Here is a 15,600-nt window from a genome sequence, read left to right as displayed (position 1 = left end):
ACATCAACCCAAATCCTTTACAATTTTTAAAGTTACCTGAATCTCCAACTCAAACAAGCTACGCTCAATAAGCTGATGCAGGCCTTGTCTGATGGTTGATATTGATATAGTTGGTATGGCTATAAGATTGCATAGAACTGCACCATTTACTATCTCCCTATTAGACTTAGGCTACAGCCAATGGCAATATGAGGAACATTCAGAGTAACCAACGATGGAATGTTATAGATATACAAGGGCTTTGGTTGATTCTATGAGATTTGAAAACCAAGGGTGTATTCAAGTTTATGGAATTCACATTTGAACTAAAAGCAATGGGGGAAATCATACAGCAGTATCATTAAAATGGATACAATGGTCAATGGAAAACAGCTCAAATTTGTTTAAGGGAATGTTAGCTCTCATTTCAGAGTTTGATGCGACTGGGTTGGCTTTTATTAGCCGTTGATTTCTAAACTTCCCATTACATGCTTGGGTAGGAATATAAGCCTCGAGGTTCAGATAGCTTCTATATAGAACCCTAAAGAGCCATTTTTCTCTGAGTGTAGATCACTTTCGTTCCCAGTTCTGATTCTGTTCCTCTAAAAATGTAATTATTTTATTGTTTTCTGTCCTGTTCCCTGAACCGTTTCCAACCCCTGCTTTGGACTAGGGCCCCCATCTCCAGGGTGTCTATGGAAGTAGAAGCTGAATACCTCATGTCATCTCTGAGCCTGAGTAGAGATTGGATGTGGGTTTTTTGTTTTTAACAGAAGAAATAGGATGTTTTTTGTTTAGTGTTTTATTTTTGTGTGTGTTGTTGCTAGTTTGTGTGGATTTTTTTCCCCCAAACCACACAATGTTTCTGTTTCGTAACATCTTTTTTATATTCATCCCACACAGAATGTGGTGGCAATACACCTTTTTGGGGTGTAGTCTACCAATAAACCAAGAAGAAGAAGAAGAAGAAGAAGAAGAAGTCTACAGATCCCCCATGATGTGAATATGAGACTGGTTACATTTTTCCAGTCCCATCTTTCAGCTTTTTACCATAACAGAAGGATCTTGACCTAATATGGCTAAATGATAGTACAAAATGATGCTTCCTATTCCACTAAATTGTTTAAATCATATCTTACTCCCATTACACAAGTTGGTCTTGACCTTGACACAATCAGGGCATCTTGTTATGAATGCATTTAGGAGGACTCTGATATTACATCCCAATAACAATAACAAAAGCACACACATTTGTTCTTGTTTTTACATACATGAGGACATTTTTCTTATGCCATTTTATTACAGTTTGATGCCACTTAACGAACACCACAATCAAAGGGGGGTTCTGACACGTTTTGCTTTCATAATGTAATCAAGCCGTGAGCCCTTCGTAATACAATGCTAATTTCCTTGTGTTTCATTCTCATCCTGTCTATCCTGCACATTTGCTTGTTCAAGTTGTAATTTTTGTAGAATCACTTCATATGAAACAAATTTCTTTGAAGAAATGATTGTGGTAGTGTTGTTAATTTACACACGACATCGACGGTCTAATGGATGTAAAAAGGACAATATGGAGACCATCAACAGGCACAGAGGAAAACAGAATAACATTGTATTCACCGCTGACTGTGATTTGATGGAAGTCCTGAACATTTTCTACACGAACACACCTACTTATCTGTCCTGTGCTGCTAGTGTGCTAGGTGAGGTGGGTTGTTGTAATGTGTTGGGACATTTCTTTTTTTAGTCTTCCCCTCAGTTTGCTCAGCAGGGAAACAAACAATATGGTCGTGCTCACTGCACATCCCTTTCAATTCCATTAACCCGCACAACCCAGGAGCTCTCTGCTACCTAAAGGTGTCAAGGACAGGAGTAATGCGATCAAGGCTAGAGCTCAACCCTAAATCAGGCATTTTCTTTCAACAGACGAACAGAACGACCATTCAAGATTGCATTCTCTCTCTCTCTCTCTCTCTCTCTCTCTCTCTCTCTCTCTCTCTCTCGCTCTCTCTCTCTCTCTCTGTCCATGTGCTAATATGTCCGAACTCAGAAAACAATTTGCTTCCCAAAAATAACATGTTCGCTGTGGTAGAACTTTATTTGATTGGATATTTTCGGCATTTACAAGGTAATGAAGGTGTCATCAAAGCAAAGGGTGGCTACTTTGAAGAATCAAAATATATTTTGATTTGTTTATAGGTTTTTAGTTACAACTTGATTTCATATGTGTTATTTCAAAGTGTTGATTTCTTCACTATTATTCTACAATGTAGAAAATAGTAAAAATTAAGAAAAACCCTTGAATGAGTAGGTGTGTCCAAACGTTTGACTCACTGTATATAAATGGCCTCATTGCCAAAATCCCAAATTATCACTCAAAGGCGCTTGCAGACAGTAAACTCAATTGAACAGCAAGAAAATCTGCCTACCGTGCGTAGGGACCAGCAGTCCTGGTTGTTGTCCATTGTTTGATTGCTTGATAAGATTAACTGCTCATTGGTCAACCGTGTGAGGCGGCCACACAAGATTTCAGCGAATTTAACCTAGTTAAATAAAATATAGTTGTTGAATTTGACATCAAACATCCTTTAAAGCATCTTTCAATTAAAATAAGAGGTCCCATTTTCTATGCTCTTCAATGTTAAATACTAATATTATCTTGATTGTGAAGTAAAACCTTCACCTTTTAACTTTCCAAAAGTTAAATCATACAGATGTAGAGCATTGCAGTCGTTTTGGCGGTGTCGGAGGTGGAACTGCTTAAGAGCTGTCATATCCAAAAGCGGCTCCTGGCATTATATCTAAAGGCGCTTACAGACAGGTAAGAAGTGAAGGTGTCATAGACTTCAATGGGAGTAGCACTCGCAAGCAGTTTTGCAAGCGGCGCGGTTCAAAATATTATTATTTAAAAAAATATATATATTTAACCTTTATTTAAATAGGCAAATCAGTTAAGAACAAGTTCTTATTTACAATGACGGCCTACCCCAGCCAAACCCTAACACAGACGACGCTGAGCAAATTGTGCGCCACCCGATTCGACTCCCAATCACGGTCGGTTGTGATACAGCCTGGAATCGAACCAGGGTCTGTAGTGATGCCTCTAGCACAGAGATGCAGTGCCTTTGACCACTGCACCACTCGGGAGCCTTTATACACATACATTTCTTCATTATTCTAATGAAATCTTAATTTTAAAAGGTGTATTTTGACCTTTTAAATGCCAAAGCCAAGCAAGAAATAACATTTTTAGAGATAACAAAAAAGTAAAACATTTTAATTTCTTAATATAAAACTAGCCTTTGAAAGAAAAATATGAATTATTTCTAAACTGTAGAAGTTGAAATGAAACAGAAACAAGCTATGACAACAACAACAACAACAAAAGATTAGTTATATTGTGCTAGTTCTTATGCAAAACTGGGTTGAATGGAAATGACTTGTGTCTGAACCCGGCACCTCTGTGAAACAGCATATTTGTGGACAACAGCAGTTCCAATATTTCGGACCACGACACTTTGATCTGATGTATCCCCATGCTCTGAATGCAAAGTAGGCCCCGGCATGTCTGTCAAGTGGAGCACAGATTCCCTGTTGGCTAGCTTGGCTAGTGCAGTGCAGAAAAACATGCAGCAATCCCGGAGAGAAAAATATACAGACAAATCCACTCATACTGTTTTATTAGAAGACATTGAAAGTTACATAGGCCTATGTCTCTGTCAGATAATATACTTCCAGCCTGTACATGAAATGTGTATAGATTTATGCATCAGACAAATTTAGCTAAAATAAATGGTGTAGTTAAGAGTGTTGTGTGTTTGTATAAAACACGAACACCCACAGTGTTCTCAATGTCATACCATCATGAAGTGGTAATATGATTATCTGGCAGTGTCACTCACCTGTATCCTCTTCTCACATCCCAACAGTACGCTAACATGGGACTCTCTCTTGTGGTTCTCCATATATCTGTGATTTTACGGCTGTTTCTCACTCCCGTCTGCCTTTCTTACAGTAAATGTTCAATTATGACCAGCTGTGGTGAGTGAACTGTGTTAGAGAGCGAGAGAGAGTGACACACACTTATCCTCCAGGATAAAGCATGTATACACTCTATTGGGGATATAACTGAGAGATAAAAGGTTCAGTGAGAGGGCTGTCCTGAGGCATGGTCTGTCAACCTGATATCTATATAGTGTGGTCTGTCAACCTGACATCTGCACAGTGATATGGTCTGTCAACCTGATATCTGCACAGTGATATGGTATGTCAGCCTGATATCTACAGTAGTATGGTATGTCAACCTGATATCTACAGTAGTATGGTATGTCAACCTGATATCTACAGTGAAATGGTCTGTCAACCTGATATCTACACAGTGATATGTTCTGTCAACCTGATATATACAGTAGTGTTGTCTGTCAACCTGATATCTACAGTAGTAAGCCTTTGGGTTGAAAAAGATGTCCCAAAGTAAGTAAGATTCTCAGTTCTTTCCTTTGCATGTTACATACAGATCAACTTCAGCAGCTGTAAAGCTTACAGAATTGATTTATTTAACATTATCTAACAAAGTAAGTTCACTGAGAACATATTCTCTTTAACAGCAACGATCTGGGGAAGGGTTATGGGGGGGAAGAGAGGGGATCAATGAGCCAATTGGAAGCATAAGAATAGAAGAATGTCGTATACATCATGACAGGACCATTTTCCAAAAGTCAGGGGTACTCTTCTCTCTGCTTTAGCCTAAAGGGACCCTTAAGCCCAATGACAGCAAGTGGAAACACTACCTGCAAAGGGTGCAGTCCTTGGGATGAGATGTTCAACCAAGGTCCTGACCTTCAGTGGTCAGTATATTTCACATTTTAGTCATATAGCAGACACTCTTATCCAGAGTGACTTACAGTTATTGCATTCATCTTAAGATGACCACATAGCACAGTCATAGTAAGTACATTTTTCCTCAATAAAGCAGCTATCAGCAAAGTCAGAGCTAGTTAGGTGGAAAAAGTAAAGTGTGAGTGTTAGTTCACTAAAGGTTAAAATGTGTTTTTATTTGGAGGGGGTGAATATTTAAGATACAATATGACAAGGTATTGTTTCAGATGTTTTTCAGAAGATGGGCAGGAACTCTGCTGTTCTGGTTTCAGAGGGCAGCTGATTCCACCAATGGGGTGCCAGGACAGAGAAGAGCTTGGACAGTAGACATCACATGGCACGTAGCAAAAGGAATGGTATTAACCCATTGGCTTCGCCAGTAGGGTCAAATGGCTATTTGAACGAGGCTTAAATCAGTGAAAAAGAGGGTGTGCTGTTAGACCACGTATCAAACTCCACGGAGGGCTGAGTGTTTGTGGGTTTTTGATCCTCCTTTGTACTTGGTTGATGAATTAAGGTCACTGATTAGTAAAGAACTCCTCTCACCTGGTTGTGTAGGTCTTCATTGAAAGGAAAAACCAAAAACCCGCAGACACTAGGCCCTCCATGGAATTAGTTTGACACCCCCTGTGTTAGACCTTAAACAAGGTCAGTTTCTGTCAGTGGCTAGATTACAATTTTTCCACAGTGGTTTCAGAGGTTGCAGGATACTGCAAACCTTGGATATGGAAATATTGGCTGCTGAAATTGAAAGGGTTTTGTGACAAGCAGAGGGCAGGCTGCATGAGACTTATCTAGCCCTGCTGTAGAACTTGGGATTCCATTACATTATACAGGCAGAAACTTTCTACTGTTCACCAGCAGTTTGGTTTGGCTCTTTGGAGCCAGCGTTGCCTGGGTCGTGTTCATAAGCATGCAACGGAAAACAGTTATTAGTGTTTCTTATTGCACAAGTCCCTCCCCTTTTTCAGTCTGTTTTCTTCTGTTTGATGCCTAGTGAATACTACCCTAGTATCCTCAATTATGGATAGACAAGTGTTCCCTTTCCTGTTGCATTTCCTTTGGTTCTGTTAATCGACACTAGCGTAACAGGTTGTATGATAAGCATACTGTAGAGATTTAGATGCAAATGTATGTTTAGCTTTAGGGGAAAACGTACAGTTCCGAATATAACTGCTGTTCCCTGAAGGAGGGAACGAGGTATTACATACTATGGGAGTCAATGACCAATCACCAGAAGAAAACTGAAGATGTGCAGTAGATTTGTGATTTGTCGCTTGCACGTCAATATCAGACTGGGCATTTCTAATTAAACATCACAACAATGACAACAATAGTACAATATATAATAAATTAAAGTACCTGATGATAGACACAAGGAAGAATATTAGATCAAATCAGGATTGGAGACAGGATTGTGTAGTGGCACTGCTCTGGGGAGGGTACCAATACATGTCTGCAGCATTGAAGGTCCCCAAGAACACAGTGGCCTCCATCTTTCTTAAATGGAAGAAGTTTGGAACCCTTCATTTGAAAAAATGTCTAAAAACCTATGTTTGCTTTGTCATTATGGGGTATTGTGTGTTGATTGATGATGAAAAAAACAATTTAATTAATTTTGGAATAAGGCTGTAATGTAACAAAATGTGGAAAAAGTCCAGGGGTCTGAATACTTTCTGAATGCACTGTACTTTTGAGTCTGAAATGCCAGACCTCATACAAGGAACTGCATGTCCAAAACAACAGAACATCTGTCATGACTTGGTAAAGCGAACATGAACGCTGCATAGCATCAATCAAAGTCGATGAACCATGGCATCCCAAGGCTCAAACCCACAGGGAACTGTAGTAACCCGGATAATTGCTCAATGTGCACGCTGCCTAACATCCACTCATGGACCCAGCCATAAGAACACTATGAGCCAGACTGGGCACAGTTACATCCAAGCGATAAAATCTCACAAAAGTATGTGGGAACCCCAACTCGTTGCACCAATTGTCAGGCCCCTGAACGACGCCCAAGAAGCCGCCACACCTCTAGTAAGCATGCACACCACTAGGCCACCCCTGGCCTTTGCTGCCAGGGAGATTAGCGAAATAGACAAAAAGAAAATGGTCACAAATGCCGATATCCTTGTTCCTATCCATATAAAGCACTGCAACCTCCATTGTTCGCTGGAAGCAAACGGTGGAGGCGAGAAAGGGAACAGCTTGAAAAACCAGGGACCTGTAAGACATAGGCATAATCTTTGGAGCATATGCTGCATTAGGACGTAACATTACTTTGGAGTCACCAGGCACAAACTCCAATCAGGAAGGGTGTACTGATAGCATGTGGAGATCCCCAACATGCTTGGCCGATTCTAAGGCCAGTTTTGTAGGAAAGGACCTTCAGGCCCACAGACTCCAATGGTTTCAAAAGGAGGCTCACACAGAGCGTCCAGGACCAAAGCCAGGTCCCAGGTTGGTACCATAGGCTTAGAGACTAGTCTGAGCCGATGCACGCCTGTCAGGAACCGCACCACCAGAGACCACAGGGTAAAGACGTCAATCCCTACATTACATGCTGAGATGGCTGCATATAAACCGTAAATGTGGAAAAAGAAAGGCCCCGCTAAAAAAATATCTTGCAAAGAAATCCACATTTTCATTAAAGAGCTCTGAAAATGAGAAATACCTTTAACCTGTTAGGGCTAGGGGGTAGTATTGACACGGCTGGATAAAAAACATACCCGATTTAATCTGGTTACCACTCCTACCCAGTAACTAGAATATGCATATACTTATTACATATGGATAGAAAACACCCTACATTTTCTAAAACTGTTTGAATGGTGTCTGTGAGTATAACAGAACTCAAATGGCAGGTCAAAACCTGAGAGATTCCTTTACAGGAAGTGGCCTGTCTGACCATTTCTTGAACTTCTTTTCCATCTCTATTATTTACTAAGGATCTCTGCTCTAACGTGACACTTCCCACGTCGTCCATAGGCGCTCAGAGCCCGGGAAAAAACCGAATGTCGTCATTCCAGCCCCAGGCTGAAACACATTATCGCCTTTCTCAAGTGGCCGATCAAGGGACACTGGGCTTATGCGCGTGACCCCGACCGCCCCCGCCTTTGGGATTTTTTCCTCTGTTTGCCGAAAAGGAGATTCCCTGTCGGAATATTAACGCTTTTCTACGAGAAAAATGTCGTAAAAATTGATTTTAAACAGCGGTTGACATGCTTCGAAGTACGGTAATGGAATATTTAGAATTTTATTGTCACGAATTGCGCCATGCGCGCGACACTTCTTTACTATTTCGGATAGTGTCTGGAACGCACGACCAAAACGCCGCTATTCGGATATAACGATGGATTATTTTGGACCAAACCAACATTTGTTATTGAAGTAGCAGTCGTGGGTGTGCATTCTGACGAAGACAACAAAAGGTAATCAAACTTTTATAATAGTAAATATGATTATGGTGAGTGCTAAACTTGCCGGGTGTCTAAATAGCGAGCCCGTGATGCCTGGGCTATGTACTTAGAATATTGCAAAATGTGCTTTCACCAAAAAGCTATTTTAAAATCGGACATATCGAGTGCATAGAGGAGGTCTGTATCTATAATTCTTAAAATAATTGTTATGCTTTTTGTGAACGTTTATCGTGAGTAATTTAGTAAAATGTTAGCGAATTCCCCGGAAGTTTGCGGGGGGTATGCTAGTTCTGAACGTCACATGCTAATGTAAAAAGCTGGTTTTTGATATAAATATGAACTTGATTGAACAAAACATGCATGTATTGTATAACATAATGTCCTACGGTTGTCATCTGATGAAGATCATCAAAGGTGAGTGCTGCATTTAGCTGTCTTCTGGGTTTTGGTGACATTATATGCTGGCTTGAAAAATGGGTGTCTGATTATTTCTGGCTTGGTACTCTGCTGACATAATCTAATGTTTTGCTTTCGTTGTAAAGCCTTTTTGAAATCGGACAGTGTGGTTGGATTAACAAGAGTCTTGTCTTTAAATGGCTGTAAAATAGTCATATGTTTGAGAAATTGAAGTAATAGGATTTTTAAGGTTTTGAAAATCGCGCCACAGGCTGGCAGTGGCTGTTACGTAGGTGGGACGCAAGCGTCCCACCTAGCCCATAGAGGTTAACCTGACACCAACCCTCAAACACACTGCACTTATATGTATGCAACCTTCTCGGAGACAGTGCACGTGCCGACCGTATAGTCGTAATTACGATTGTAGGTAAACCCCTAGCAATCCAATTCAACCTTTCAGGGGCCAAACCCACAGATCCCATATCTGCGGTCGTGGGTGCCAAACTCTCCCGTGTGCCTGCGACAATAGATCCCGATGACACGGAACCCTCCACCAGTCCTCGACCAACATGCAAATGATCTCCGGGAATCAGGGTTGTCTTGGCCAACGGGGAGCCACCAGAATCAACAACAGACCCTCCTGACGGACCCTCTCCACAGTGTCCTGAAACAGGTCCCTTGGAGGAAATGCTTAGTGCAGGGATCGAGGCCACTGATATGCCAAAGCATCCATTCTCAACAAATTGCCTAAATCCCTCATTGAGAATAACAGATGACAATGTGTGATTTCTCGCAATGCGTGAAGATCTACGTCGGCCTTGCCGAACCGGTCCCATATCTGGGCAACCACATCGGGGTGCAGTCTCCACTCTGTAGAGATAGGACCCTTCTTGGAAAGTAGATATGCACCAACGTTAAGAGATTCTGGAAGATATGTTGCCTTGAGCAACAGGAAATGCGAACTGCTCCTTACAAGCAGACAACAGGCCAGGTTAAGGAGAGAGATAGACTGTGTCCCCCCCTACCTGTTGATGTACGCCAACACCGTCCTGTTGTCGGACCTTACCAACACATGCTTGCCCTCCAACATTGAAAGGAATTGCCTCAGTGTTAGCAAAATAGTCAGTGGCTCTAGGTAATTGATATGCAGTGCCCTTTTGCGCTGTTGCCCCAATCCCTCTTATCCGAGTGGCCACACACAGAACTCCCAATCTCGGTAAGGATGCGTCTGTCGCGATCACCCTGCGAAACACTACCCGACAAATGAATAATCCCTGCAACAATAGTCACTGGTTCCTCGAAGGAGTCAACGCCCTGAGGCATGACAGGGATACCTTGAGCCGTGATGAGATGTGTCCAGACGCTAAGCAATCACCCAGCGCTGAAACAGATGCATCAACAGAAGTCCCAGAGGTACAACAGCTATCGTAGAGGCCATCAGACCCAATAACTGCAGGCACAAGCTAAAAAGCACAGAGTGCCCTAGCTGAAATCGTGCCAGACAGAGCCGGAATTCGACCCACCTCTATTGGGACAAAAACACATGATTCAGAACCAAGTCCAGAATGAGACCCAGAGACTTTTCTTGTTATTCACTAGGAACCCCAGAGACTGAATGTGGGAAACCAGCGTGGGAGTGTGGAGATCCACCTGTTCCCTCGACTCCGCTATGACCGGCAATCATCCAGATAGGCCAATACTCTGATCCTACTGCATTGGAGTCAAAGAAACGTTGAATGGCGATAGGGAGAGTATGAAAGGAAGGACCACACCGTCAAAATGAAACTTTCTGAAACTTTCTGTGGGGAGGATGTATAGCGACATTAAAATACGCATCCTTCAGATCTATGGCGTGAACTAATCGCTAGGACACACCGACTGCAATAGCCAGCAAAGTGTGAGCATTTTAAACTTCCAAACTTTGAGGTGCAAGTCAAGGATCTGACACAACGTTCCAGCGCTAATGGGAACTAAGAAGTATTGGCTGTACCAACCACTCTGTACTTCTGAAAAGGGGACCACCCTCTGCTTTTCAAGGAGAGAGGAAATAAGACAGGAGCTAGGACCTTGGAACCATTGATGTAATGACACAACGAAAAGGAGGAGGACACATAACGACCTGCAGACCGTACCGCCTCGTCACCGTCCCCATCACCCATAGTGAAACTGTGCATGCCCGCCACTGGACAGAGCATGTTGCCAGTCTCCCACACATTATCTCCTGAAGGGGCAGAGAGCCACCCTGAGGACTTAGATGATTCAGTTTTTTTTTGTCATGCTTGTTTTCATATCCACCACTCTTGACAACCCTATGTCTGAATGTGGGGAATGAACTGTGTTTGTTATACCGCACTCTCGATACCTGTGAACACAGAGGAACCTTGGGTAGAAACAATGTGCTTTTCATTCTGGAACTTGGGTACTTCAGCAACCAGTAACTTGAGACCATTGACTGAGCCACTTGGGAGCAGAGTTGCCACAGTAAATGCTTGGAGATGAGGGTGTCGAGAACACGCCCCCTCCCGAGGCCTCAAGCTAAGGTCGTGAGGTCTGCTTTGTCCTCAAGCTAAGGTTGTGAGGTCTGCTTTGCTGGCTATTCATCCCGCTATCCTTCGGCCGAGCATGGCGCCTGTGCCAAGACGTTCGTAGCTGCCCAGAATCACAAAGACGGTCAAAAACCGACCTCAAAGCTGCCCCCTTGCCCATGGCAACCGCCTCTGGCCTGGACCCTTTCCTTCATGCCTCAGCAACTGCTGAGCCTCCCCCACAAAGGATTTTCATGGGAAAAGGACGTGTAGAGCTGCGTCCTGTTTTTGTTTCTCCTCAAAACGGGCCTGTAAGTACTCCAAAGCTTAGCCAAACAACCTTTTTGGCGAAACTGGCCAATCTAAATACATTGGCTTGTCCCTCTCAGGAATCCGGGACATCGTCAACCAGAGGTGGCGCTGAGCCACAGCCAGGATAGTTCAGTGGAACAGACGCATCATAAAAATCAGCCGTCACATGGATTTGGTGGAGATTATCTGAAACCGGTTTCCCCGCCTCCAAGGTCCTATTCAGCTCCTGCAGCAAATATATATATAATACATCTGCAGCGTTGTGACCACATTAAATGATCGTGCAGCGACACCCTCAGCACGGTACACTGTGTCCAGTTGATCCTCCAAGAACCGGCATTGTTTACTTGGTAGCACAGTGCTAAGATTAGACTCATTTGTAACCTCTGGAGATAAGTAACTCGCCAGCTTTCCATTCACCAGTGTTGTGCAAACGAGCCCCTCTACCTCCATACTCTAAACATAAATGAATATCGCCAGTCTGAGGTGAATACCAGGGACAGGAGGTAAACACCTTCCCCCAAACCTGGAGGAACTGCGGGGCAAAAGACGGCCAATCAACAACCAGGGGATACGACACAGCTCCACCAACATACAGTGCCTTGTAAAAGTATTCATCACCCTTGGCGTTTTTCCTATTTTGTTGCATTACAACCTGTAATTTAAATAGATTTTATTTGGATTTAATGTAACGGACATACACAAAATAGTCCAAATTGGTGAAGTGAAATGAAAAAAATAACTTGTTTAAAAAATTAAACAAAAAAAAACCATAAAAGTGGTGCGTGCATATTTAAGCCCCTAAATAAGATCTGGTTACGTTATCCTACTTTATGCTACGTTATGCTACCCAATGCCACGTTATATTATGTTACATTATGCTACAGTATGCTACGTTACATTATGTTATGCTACGTTACGGTATGTTATGTTACGTTATGCTACGCTATGCTACGCTATGCTACGTAATGCTATGCTATGCTATGCTACGTTATGCTACATTACATTACACTATGCTACGTTATGTTATGTTACGCTATGCTACGTTACAGTGCCTTGCAAAAGTATTCATCCCCCTTTTCCTATTTTGTTGCATTACAACCTATAATTTAAATGGATTTTTATTTGGATTTCATTTAATGGACATACACAAAATAGTCCAAATTGGTGAAGTGAAATGAACAAAATGACTTGTTTAAAAAAAAAAAAATTACGGAAAAGTGGTGCGTGCATATGTATTCACCCCTTTGCTATGAAAATAAGATCTGGTGCAACCAACATTGAACATCCCACAGAGCACCATTAAATCCATTATTAAAAAATGGACAGAATATGGCACCACAACAAATCTGCCAAGAGAGGACCGCCCACCAAAACTCACGGACCTGGCAAGGACCTGGCAAATGAATCAGAGAGGCAACAAAGAGACCAATGATAATCCTGAAGGAGCTGCAAAGCTCCACACCAGAGATTGAAGTATTTGTCCATAGGTCCACTTTAAGCCATACACTCCACAGAGCTGGACTTTACAGAAGAGTGGCCAGAAAAAAGCCATTGCTTAAGGAAAAAAATAAGTGTTTGCCAGAAGGCACGTGGGAGACTCCCCAAACATATGGAAGTTTTCTCTGGTCAGATGAGACTAAAATTGAGCTTTTTGGCCATCAAGGGAAACATTATGTTTGGCACAAACCCAACACCTCTTATCACCTCTTATCACCCAGAGAATACCATCCCCACAGTGAAGCAGGGACTGGGAAACTGGTCAGAATTGAAGGAAACACAGGGAAATTCTTGAGGGAAACCTGTTTCAGTCTTCCAGAGATTTGAGACTGGGACGGAGGTTCACCTTCACGCAGGACAATGACCCTAAGGATACTGCTAAAGCAACACTCGAGCGGTTTAAGGGGAAACATTTAAATGTCTTGGAATGGCCTAGTCAAAGCCCAGACCTCAATCCAACTGAGAATCTGTGGTATGATTTAAAATTGCTGTACACCAGCGGAACCCTTCCAACATGAAGGTGCTGGAGCAGTTTTGCCTTGAAGAATGGGAAAAAATCCCAGTGGCTAGATGTGCCAAGCTTATAGAGACATACTACAAGAGACGTGCAGCTGTAATGGCTGCAAAAGGTGGCTCTACAAAGTATTGACTTTGGGGGGTGAATAGTTATGCACTCTCAAGTTTTCTGTTTTTTGACTTGTTTCTTGTTTGCTTCACAATAAAAATATTTTGCATCTTCAATGTGTTGTGTTATTCAAATGATACAAACCCCCCCAAAAAATCTAATTTAATTCCAGGTTGTAAGGCAACAAAATAGGAAAAATGCCAAGGGGGTGAATACTTTCGCAAGCCACTGTACATAACGGACACATATTACATTACTTATATTCCACACAACTAGTTATCTTCATGTATTCTCTATGGGTATGAGAAACAACTTATGTTCCCATAGATGTTGTAGCTAGCTGTGCCTGCCAGCAGCCAACCCCTCCTGTTGTTAGACAGTATGTCAACGTCAACCACGTGGGAAGAAGCACAGAGCAGGAAGCAGGAAGGAGGAGATGAGCCAGTAAAACACTCTATTAAACCCAGGAAATATATACTCTGTCTGTGTCCCAAATGGCAGTCTACTCCTTATGTAGTGAGCTACTTTTGACCAGGGCCCAAAAGGAATAGGCGGCCATTTGGGATGTACTCTCAGAGTGGATTTTTACTTCGGAGTGGATTCCTGCTGACACAGTGGGTTAAAAGCTTGGTCAGAAATGGAGGTGTCTGATGAAATCCCACCAGTGAATAGATGTGCAGATTAGCAGCAGACTAGGCTCCAACCCGCAAAGATGAAGGTTTGATTTATGGATTTTTATATCAAAGCAGATGAAAACAGTGGTTCAAAGACGTTAATGATAAACAAAAACCAATATTATCCAATCATCTTCCTATTGTTATTTGATTTTTTTTAAATCTGTTAAAGTTGAAGCCAGTATAGCAGTTCAAGTCAGATCAACATTACGGATCTGCTGGTTATGTGCTTTACAAATTATATTATTGTAATGAAAGTTCTGTACTTTCTTTGCATTATGAGAGGTGTTTTTAGGTCTCAATAAGGACTGCAATAAGGACGACCTGGAACGTGTCTATTCAGACCTGGCTAGGTGGGACTGGTAAATAGTGCAATGTCAGCCAAACCATTAATGGTTCTAAACCACTAATAATCCACAGTATACCACATATTGTTACAATCCACTTTTCTAGAATTTATTCAAACCTATCCAAACAGACATTTTTATACTTTAGTTTAGGGAGTGCTGAAGAGGACATTTTCTTTGTTTGTTTTTTTGTTTTTTCTCTGCCTTTCTTCTTCCTTCAGAAGTAGCTGACTGTGTGTGTGGGTTGTGAAGATAAATTGTTTGCTACATGTTCCTTTAAATCAAAGGCGAATGGAAGGCAGTGCTTTAATGGCAGTGCTTTAATCATATTTCACGCCGACCTCACTTATCTTGGTGGCCTGTTGCTTAAGACCTGTCACTGCTGCTATATCTGCCCTGATGCTACAGGCCCTCTCTCCAAAACACACATTCACACTCCAATGTTTGGTCCAAACGTGAAGAGCAGAACCGAGCTAAGGCACCCTTCATATTTAAAGTATTTTGAAATACCTATTATTGCTATGATCTAATTTAAAAACCCTTGCTTTAATATTTCGGCATTAGCCATTTCGGATTCTTTCGAAACTGCCATAGTAATATTTACGCAGTGCCTTTATTTACAATATTAATCTCGGGTCCACTTCTAATTCTGAAAAGATAAAGCATACTACCTGTGAGCGGGGGGTCACCCTGGAAGTACTGTAGGCTTTTATACGTTACCCGTGACCAGTCTGTGAGTTAATTTGACCATTGGAAAAATTGTTCCTGCATAAATACTGCAATGTGGGTTTGATTGAAATGAGCCCTTGGACTCGGATGGTGTTAACCTTGCTTTGAACAGAAACCATGTTGTGTGTTTTTCCATTTCTACCTGCCTCCCCTCTGGGCGATCCATCATAGATGTGATAGATGTGTTGTAGGTTACATTGTACTCTTGAT

The sequence above is a fragment of the Salmo salar genome, chromosome ssa22 (genome assembly GCF_905237065.1).
Source record: "Salmo salar chromosome ssa22, Ssal_v3.1, whole genome shotgun sequence".
NCBI lineage: Eukaryota > Metazoa > Chordata > Actinopteri > Salmoniformes > Salmonidae > Salmo > Salmo salar.
The sequence above is the reverse complement of the archived record's forward strand: the minus strand, read 5'-3'. Positions refer to the sequence as shown.